This window comes from Nyctereutes procyonoides, unplaced genomic scaffold, assembly GCF_905146905.1.
Source record: "Nyctereutes procyonoides isolate TBG_1078 unplaced genomic scaffold, NYPRO_anot_genome, whole genome shotgun sequence".
Lineage (NCBI taxonomy): Eukaryota > Metazoa > Chordata > Mammalia > Carnivora > Canidae > Nyctereutes > Nyctereutes procyonoides.
The window spans coordinates 23933374-23943763 of record NW_026575044.1 but is presented as its reverse complement, the minus strand read 5'-3'; the positions used below and the strand labels follow the sequence as shown (position 1 = coordinate 23943763).

General features: G+C 36.2%; 1 pseudogene; it reads left to right on the top strand.

The window, feature by feature from the left end:
• The first annotated feature begins 476 nt into the window (after positions 1-476).
• LOC129509166 (U4 spliceosomal RNA) lies at positions 477-588 on the top strand (annotated as a pseudogene).
• Positions 589-10390: the final 9802 nt, after the last annotated feature.

Here is a 10390-nt window from a genome sequence, read left to right as displayed (position 1 = left end):
GGAAGCAAAATGGAGACCAGTATTATCACTCTAATTCTAAACCATTTAAATAATCAACAACATAAAGAATAAAAAGTATTTTTCTTTTGTGAGTTGTAGTGTTGTGTTTGTGAATGCACATGTATACATACCAGTATAATCTTAGAACTGTGACCTCAAGAGCTAGGACAGGGAATCAAATTGACTCTATGAATTACATGTGCAAGATTAAAAGTGGGCATAAGAATGAACTTCTTTTTGGTTAGAGGCTATTAGGAAGCAACAATAAATGCAATTTGAATTTAATGCATTAATGTAACTATTAGAGCCCAAAGAGCCAAAGCAATTCTGAAAAAGAAGAAAAAAGCTGGAGGTATCTTGCTTCTTGATTTCAAACTATATTACAAATCGGTAGCCATCAGAACAGTATAGTATTGTAGTAAAAACAGGCACATAAATCAATGGAAAAGGATAAAGTGTCCAGAAATACACCTATGAGCTTTGCGCAGTGGCAGTATCGTAGCCAATGAGGTTTATCTGAGGCGCGATTATTGCTAATAGAAATACACCTATGCATATATGTTCAATTAATTTTTGACAAAGGAGCCAAAAATATGCAAATGGAAAAGGATGGTCTCTAATAAATGTTGCTGGGAAAACCGAATATCCACATGCAAATGGACTGTATCCCTATCTTATGCACAAAGATAAACTCAAAATGAATTAAAAACTTGAATTTTAAGATTTGAAACCATAAAATTCCCAGAAGAAACTCCTTGACATTGGTCTTGGCAATATTTTTTTGTATTTGACACCAAAAGATGAGGCCAAAAAAACAAAAGAAACAAGTGGAGCTACATTAAATTCAAAAGCTTCACAGAAAACAAAACCTTCAAGAGAACACAGTTTATGGAATGGGAGAAAACATTTGCAGACCACATGTCTGACGAGTGGTTAATGTCCAAAATATACAAGAGATTCCTAAAATTTAGTAGACAAAAAACATAACCCAATAAAAAAATGGCGAAGGACCTAAACAGACATTTTCCGAAGAAGACCAGTGAGCAACAGGTATAGTAAATGCTGCTGCACAACATCACTAACAATCAGGGAAATGCAAATTTAAATCACAATGGGATATCACCTTACACTTACTAGGATGCCTATAAACAAAAGGACAAAAGATAACAAATAGTGGCAAAAATGTGGAAAAAAGGAAACTTCTGTACACTGTTGGTTGGAATATAAACTAGTACATAATGGTTTACAGTCAGTAAGGAAAACAGAATGGAGATTTCTCAGGAAATTGAAAATAGAACTATATATGATCCAGCAATCCCTTTTGGGTATATATATATATATATATATATATATATATATATATATATATATCTGGGTATATATATATGTGTGTGTGTGTCTGTGTGTGTATATATATATATATATATATATATACACACATACCCAAATATATATTTATATATATACACACAAAGAAGTGAAATTACTGTCTGCACCCCCATGTCCATGGTGACATTATTCAAAATAGCCAAGGAATGGAAAGAACCTATATGTTCATTGACAGATAAATGGATTAAAAATGTGGTCTATATAAACAATTGGATATTACCCAGACTTAAAAATGGAAATCTTGCCATTTGCAACAACACGGGCGAATCTAGGTATGCTGAGTGAAATAAGCCAGACAGAGAAAGACAAGTCATACATGGTAACACTTAAATGTGGAATCCAGAAATTAAAAAAAAAAAAATCTAACTCATAGAAACAGAATAGAATGGTAGTTGCGCAGGGCTGAGGGGGCGAGAGAAATAAAGGCTGGTTGAAGGGTACGAACTTTCAGTTAAACATGAATAATTTCTGAGGTTCTGATATATACCAGGGTAACTATAGTTGATAATACTCTGTTGTATACTTTTAAATCTTAAGTAGTTTTTTAATTAAAGTATAATTAACATAGAGTACAATATTAGTTTCAAGTATACAATATAATGATTCAACAATTCTATACATTACTCATCTAGGTAAGTGTACTCTTAACTCCCATTATCCATTTCACCCATCCCCTGAGGCCCACCTTTCTCTGACAACCACTATTTTGTTCTTTGTATTTAAGTGTGATTTTTTGTCTCTTTTTTTACTTTGTTCATTTGCTTTGATTCCTGAATTCTACATGAGTGAAATCATATGGTATTTCTCTTTCTCTAAGTGAATTATTTCACTTAGCATTACAACCTCTAACTCAATCCATGTTGTTGCAAATGGCAAGATACTGTTCTTTTTATGGCTGAGTAATATTCCCGTGTGTGTGTGCATGACACACACATCTTCTTTATCCATTCATCTATTGATGGACACTTGAGTTGGTTCCATATCTTGGCTATTGTAAATAATTCTATAATAAACATAGGAGCCCATATATCTTTTCAAATTAGTGTTTTTATTTTCTTTGGATAAATACCCAGTAGTGGAACAGCTGGATCTTATGTTGTTCTATTTTTAATTGTTTTGAGGAGACTCCATACTATTTTCCGCAATGACTGCACCAGTATGTATTCTCAGCAATCGTGCAAGAGGCTTCCTTTTTCTCCACATCCTTGTCAACACCTGTTATTTCTTGTATTTTTTATTTTAGCCATTCTAACGGGTTTTAAGGTGATATCTCACTGTGGTTTTGATTTGCATTTCCCTGATGATTAGTGATGTTGAGCATCTTTTCAAGTGTCTGTTGGCCATCTGGATTTCTTCTTTGGAAAAATGTCTCTACCCATTTTTTAATTGAATTATTTGTTTCTTTGGTGTTGAGTTGTATAAGTTCTTATACATTTTGGATATTAACCCTTTATTAAAGATGTCATTAGGAAAGACCTTCTCCCATTCTTTTTTTCTTTTTTGTTTTGTTGATTGTTTGTCCCTGTGAAGAAGCTTTTATTTTCATGTAGTCCCAAAAGTTTAATTTTGTTTTATTTCCCTTGCCTAGGAAGACATACCTAGAAAGATCTTTATATGGCTGATGTGAAAGAAGTCACTGCCATGGTTTCTTCTAGGAGTTTTATGGTTTCAGGTCTCACATTTGATCTTTAATCCATTTTGAGTTTATTTGTGTGTATGGTATAAAAAAAAAAGTGGCCTAGTTTCATTCTTTTACGTGTAGCTGTACAGTTTTCCCAGAACCATTTGATGAAGAGACTGTCTTTACTAAGAAAGAGAATAAAACCTTAGTGCTTTCACCAAAAAAAGTAAAAATTTGAAGTGAAGTGACACATGTGTTAATTAATTCAACGGTGGGGATCTTTTTACAAGATTTTTCAATCTTTATATGCATATCAATTGACCACATTGTATAATTCATATATATTGCAATTTTACTTGTCAATTATGCCTCAATCAAATAAAAAATGAATATAAGGAATATATAGTATATTAGACGATAAACAATGTCATTGCCTAGGAAGTATTATATAGTCTGAGTTTACCTAATTATTCACTCCCTGTTAGCTACTCTTACCACCTTTGGTTTCTGAGGCACCAGACACTACCAGGGCTTCAAAATTCTTTCCTGGGCAGTCAGAAAACCACTGTGACTGGATCTAAAGTATATTGGGAGGGCTATGGGCAATCCTACAGAATCACTTCACTAATTTTGAGGTCTCATTTTTACCATGTCTCCTTTACCTGTCTCCTTCACTCCTTTATTCTAGACCTTTAGAATTCATCCAAACCCCAGGGATTCTCAGTTTCTGCAACTTACATTAGTAGGAGCTCAGTGGTTGTTAATTGAGGATGATGAGGAGGAGACAGAGCTGCTTGTTATTATCTACCATCACTGCTGGGTCTTGGCGGAAAGGAAGGCCATGTGGCTGACAGAGGTTTAAGAAGACCAAGCACACATGACTCAAACTGGCAGGACCTCAGTGACCTGCCTTCCTATCCAATATCTACTCGTGGCTGGAATAATTAAAACCCAGGAGAGAGCCAGCAGGATGGATAATAGGACTTGGTAATGACTCTCTTTGTTTCAACAAATTCATATAGCATTTCCTGAATTTTAAAAAGTACTGTGCAAATCGATTCGTTAGCTGATAAAAAGTGAATAGTAATTAGTTTATAATAAAATGGCCCATTTCCATGCTGGCTGATGTGGTGGGGGAGGGATATTAGGATTTCTGAGGCCAAACCCACACAGGTAAATCTTCTGTTGGACCACCTCCTCAGCAAAGTTATTAAGGCTAAACTTGCCAGATGGGTCAGAACTCCAGATTTCACACTAATATTCATTCTAGGAACAAAGAGCTTTTTCTTTCCAACTTTTTTTTATTTCTTGTCCCATAGAGCACTCCATTAGGTAACTAATACATCAGTGTGAATTTGTCCCATCCCTTGCCTTCATAATCAGGTCTCAGAGAATTCTGTTTTGACATAGAAACAAGTTTCTAGAATGCTGCAGGGAAATTCAGCTAATAATAATAATAATAATAGTAATGATAATAAGAATTACTAGTTATGTAGCTTTTCCCATTAACCAAGCCCTGTAATAATTCCCAAATAGATTTTATCTTGTTAAATGCTTACGATGATCCTTTAAGGTACATATCATGCCCGTGTTAAAGATTTTTTGAAAAGGTAGAAAGAAGTCAAGTGACTTGTTCAACGTTCTACAAATAATTAGTGCAACAGCCAGAATTTGAACCCAGAACAAATTGGCTCCCAAATTTGTGCTGCTTCAACAGTATTATACTGTATCTTTATAATAAAGTAGTGCTTGAATTCCAAGTGAACTTATCTAGTCTTAAGTAAAGCTTAAGAAAACATTCTGAATAATAACAGAACCTAGTGGGGTTATATCACTTGAACCTTCATAAAGACGTTGAAAGCATTTGTAAAGGGTGATTAGCCATGCACTCTGGAGGAAGATCCATACATATTTCATTAAACAATTATCTTAAACATAAGTACATATTGTAAATTGTGACTGTATCACAGCAGGATTGTTCTAATAACCCACTGGGATCTATGACATTGGCAGTGGCTCCTTGGAAGAAAATGCTGTGCTTGGCAAAGACAGTTGTGTCCAGAGCTGTGGCAGTGACCAGTGGAATTTATGTCACTCAGCAATACCCTTAGAGCTCCAAGCTGCAAGTTGGCACCCAGTGGTCATGTTAGAGCATAGCAGAAATTGCAGTGGTCCCTCTAGCAACCCCATTGGTACAGGGAAACACTGGCCACAGTCATGATGTGGTCCTGAAGATACCAAATAACTGAGGGATAGTAAAGAGGTAGTTTGTGAGTACATGTGAGTACTATGGTAGGCTTCTAAAAGCACCTGGAGGAGTACCTTTCAGAATTCAAGGCTCTGACTTGGTACGTATGGTGCGGAACCATTGAAAAACAGATACCATTTATGTTAGTGTATTTGTAATCACAGCCTAGTGAGACCAGAGAAAGATAGCACAGGATTTACATAGTCAATTACATCAGATTCTTTTATATCCGTGTATAAAAGGCAGTGCCCATCTGGAGAATATAGTACTAGCTTTTCTTCTACACTGTTCAGTATTGTTTTTTTCATTCTCCTATTATTGTGTTTTCATTTCTGGCTACCCACTTGTGCTCTAAGCATTATTTCTTTAGATATCATTTTCAATCACCATATGATCAATTATTGCTGGCTTTGATGATTTGAATATTTCTGCTCTGAATATATATATATATTATATATATACAAGTATATATATTTATATATATACTTGTAATCCACATCAAGGGGCATTGTTTTCAAGTTTGTAGAAAGGAAAACACTCCTGCCCCTATATGCTTCTATTTCAGTTTCTCCTAGATGAAGGACAATTTATCTGACATTATCTGAAGATTGGAAAGTCTTTATGTTCTCTTCCCCAGACCTGTTCATGTGGATTTCTCCCTTAGATGAAATTCTAAAACACTGCCTCATTCATTTACAGGGCAGTCGCCACCAGAATGGGGAATTCCTGCCCTTCCTCATGAAATTCCAAAATTCCACATCAGGTCAGAGAGTTGCTTGTTTTTCCAAAACAGTACAAATACCCACGCTGAAGAGTAGTTTGATTCTGAGATGATATTGATGAGAAAGTGGCTCATATTTCCTTTGACAGTTCATTTTCTGGATCTCCTATTTCAGATTGGTCAGGTGCAGGGACTGAACCACAAATCAGCTTACTTATTGTTAGAAAAGACTGTCTTACAGTACTCATAAGTTGTAGGCATATGATAACTCTGAAGTAAAAACCTATTGGCAAGCTGACATGATTTCTTAGCATAAGGACAACGTAATATAAATGTAATATTTTGGAACTTTTAGAGCATTTTCAAATAAAACATAAAACCTTGATCAGTCACAACCATATGCAATATAATAAGACATATTATTATGTCATTATATCATTAGTCCAACTTCATAGAAAAAGAGACACAAGAAGCTGATTTTTAACCCAAGATGACAAAAATAATAACCCTAATTTTGCATGCACTGTTTTGGTTAACTTCACTTTAAAAAGTATACCACATTTTCTTTTTATAGACTTTCCTGGTTTGAAAGCAAGTCTGAATTCCTAAAAAATATGAAGTCTGGAAAAAAAAAACAACAACAGGGAGATCACCAGTGAAGTCTCTAAAGAAACAGGTAGAAATATTTAATATAGATAATTATGCAAACAAGGTTTTCATATCCTAAGTTTTAATAAAATTAGGTTTAACAAAATCTCCAGGGACCCAGCCCTAAGGAGTTTATCAAGATGAGCATTCAACTGAGGAAAATTGAGCTTAAGGCTAAATTGATTTAAGGGTGAAAATGCAGGACCTGTCAGGGATCTATTGGAAAGAGATGGACTTATTTTTGGGAAAAAAAATAGAACATCTGCATACATTTTCAGAGGGTCAAGTTTTTTTTTCTTTCTTTTTTCTTAAGCCTGGAGATAAATTTCAACCATGCTAATAAAGTGGGCCAACTTGCAGCACAAGTGAAGAGAGAGAGAGAAAAATGTGTATCTATATTCTTCAAACTAGGAATATTTTACACTGAGGATCCAAGAGTAAGATAGGAATATTTTTACTGTATGCAGGTCTAACGTGTGGTGATGAGATAGCTGTTTTTGTGGTTCTATGTGGATATAGTTGGAAAAATGAGGGTTATTTTATAATGGCATTTATTGCTAGGAAAGAATTAAAATCTACTTTCTGGCAGGTCCCTGAATCCTCAGCAGTTTCATGTAAAATGGGATAAATGTGAATTTTTGTATTTAGTTCTCTAATAGACAAACAGTGGTTTAACCTTGAGTGAGGATGTTTGAACAGATGACCTCTATGAGGCTCTTCTAATCTCATATGCAAGATATTAGCAAACATTTATGGTGAATAACCTAAATATTATTATCACCATAAAAATAAATATAAACTAAATAGACAAGTTATTATCTTGTTGCAGTGAACTATTAAGTACAAGTCTTATATCACAAAAAATCCTTCAATATTTTGCCTATTACCCATTACCTCCGATATATATAAACAACTCCCATAGGATGGTATTGCCATGTCCTCCATGAGCATTGCAACAATAACAAAAAAAAAAAAAAAAAGTCACCACATCATGATCATTACAAAAAGAAGGGAAAAAAGTCACCAAATCAAAGGTCAGAGCTTCAGTCCTATTTAATCCAGTGTGATGTCTTTGGATTGGAGTAGGGAAATCTCCTTTTAGTTTAATTAAATGGAGTTAGTAATTTTTTTTAATTCATTTATGATAGACATAGAGAGAGAGAGGCAGAGACACAGGAGGAGGGAGAAGCAGGTTCCATGCCGGAAGCCCAATGTGGGACTCGATCCCAGGACCCCAGAATCGTGCTCTGGGCCAAAGGCAGCTGCCAAACCACTGAGCCACCCAGGGATCCCCAGTAATTTTTGAAATCAAATGTATGTAACGTTAGGAAACAAAAATTTTCTTAAAAGAAGAAATAGGGGGTGCCTGGGTGGCTCAGGGTTTGAGCATCTGCCTTTGGCTCAGGTCATGATCCTGAGGTCCTGGGATCGAGTCCACATCAGGCTCCACGCAGGGACCCTATTTCTCCCTCTGCCTATGTCTCTGCCTCTCTCTCTGTGTGTGTGTGTGTCTCATGAATGAATAAATAAAATCTTTAAAAGAAGAAGAAATAAGACATAGGAAATAAGACATAGGAAAAGGATTTCTGCTGAATATGTTTCAATACCAGTGTGTTAGAGATGTCAATGGAAGGGATGACTTTGTCAACTTTGACATCTCTTTTTTGTTTGTAATAATTTCTACAAGAGTTTTCATATATATTGGCTGTGATAGCAAAAAGACTTATTGAATACTTTCTGTGTTTTAATAGTTGGCCTTTGTCAAAATAAACATAATAGTAATAGAGGCTTCCTCTGGCCAGGGGATGGAGCTCCAGACTCCTTCCCTCAAAGATTTGCTGCATCTAGGACCACAGATGGGAGAAGGATGAGAACTTACCGCTGGAGCTGTAAAGTGATGGGGTTGCCTCCTGCATGAAAGTAGACTGATTAGATAGATGTTTTGTGCTGGCATTGGGGCAAGCGATCATTCCAATTATTTTTTCTCCCTTCATGTGTTCTTTTGGGTTGTCTTTCCTTCTGTACCAATGTAGTGCTAAAGTCTAAAGGTCTATAGTCTTAAACCTACCTAAGAGAATCCTGGGGCACTAGTTAAATTACATATTCTCAAAACCAATCCTACATCTTCCAAATTAGTTTCTCAGAGTGTTGTCCAGGAAACTGTATTTTACAAGACACTCCCCACTCCTCTGCAGTCGGTATATCTAATTTATAAAAAAAAAAATAAGAAGCACTGATCCTTAAGAGAAACAAATTAGGCAGCTATGCTACTTTTAGGCGAGAGTTTTGTGGCTTAATGTGATCTAGACCAGTTCCCAAAAGACCACCTAGATGTTTGAGGCCAAAGAACCCAGGTAGTTAGGATTTCAATCTCTGCCTCTACTTCTAGGCATTTAACTCCTGAAACTTAATGACTATTGCCATAATGAATAGCTGATTGGCTATGCCCCCAAATCAGTCCAATACAGCTAATCATGAGACCAACCTCTCACCTTCTTTTCTATCTCAGGAGAGGTTTGGGGATCAGGGACAATATATTTGGGATTAGCTGATGTTATTCCAGGTGGCTCAAATAGGTCAGGTTCATTCAGCTAATTTGATGACCTTTGAAATGCAATCTGCCCTATTAAGAGTCAAAATGTTCCATAGCTCAAGGATGCCAGGTTTAATATTCCTCAAGAAGTAGGATCTAAATCATGCTAATAGGAGATATATGCTTTATGCATAGGATTATTTTATGCTTCTGGTGAGAGAAAATAAACATTCACTCAGGTGAGGTTTTCTTGATCTAGGAAAACTAGCCTGCAAAGTGGCTGCAGCCATGGCTGGTGAAGAGACCAAAGTCATATTTGAGTGTTCATCTCCTTCTGTTCATTCACAGATGAACTAATAGTCCAAAAGATGTTTCCAAAATCACTGCACAACTTGACAAGGGATCAAGAGCTTGTTTCAAGGGAGTAAAGCATGGAAATTTAAAAGGGCTGAGATCAAAATAAACAATGGAATAGAAAAAAAGACAGATGTCAAGAACAAGGGAACATCCACATGGGCATTTTTCTTTTTTTTTTTAATTTTTATTTTTATTTATGATAGTCACAGAGAGATAGAGAGAGAGAGGCAGAGACACAGGCAGAGGGAGAAGCAGGCTCCATGCACCGGGAGCCTGACGTGGGATTCAATCCCGGGTCTCCAGGATCACGCCCTGGGCCAAAGGCAAGCGCCAAACCACTGAGCCACCCAGGGATCCCAGAATGGGCATTTTTCTTCTAACATTTGAAATTACCAGGCTTCCCTTCCTACCCTTCCTCATGTGGTTTAATGAAACATATAAGACGAAGGTATAATTCTTCAATCTTCAATCCCCGAACCTCTACCTGACCTGCCATTTAAAAAGCAGCAAGAACCTCCATTGCCATTCTGACCATTTCGAATACATAAGTAGTGGTGGCCAAGATAAGGCTTAAGGTTCACAGACTCTTCTTTAGGGTTTCCAGGTAGTTAGAAACCATAACTATTAGAAAACATAAGAATTATCTTCACAGCTCTCCCTTCCAATAAAGCAACAGTTTGCAAAATTTAGAGGGTCTCAGGATATCCTGAAAGGCGTGTCCAAACACAGATCTTGGGACTTGTGTCCAGAGTTTCTAATTCACTCGGGGCCTGAGAATGTGCATTTCTAGCCAGTTCACAGCTTCTGATGTTGCCTGTCTGGGAACCATACTTGGAAAATTTATGTAATAGAGTGTGACTAGGAAGACATCTT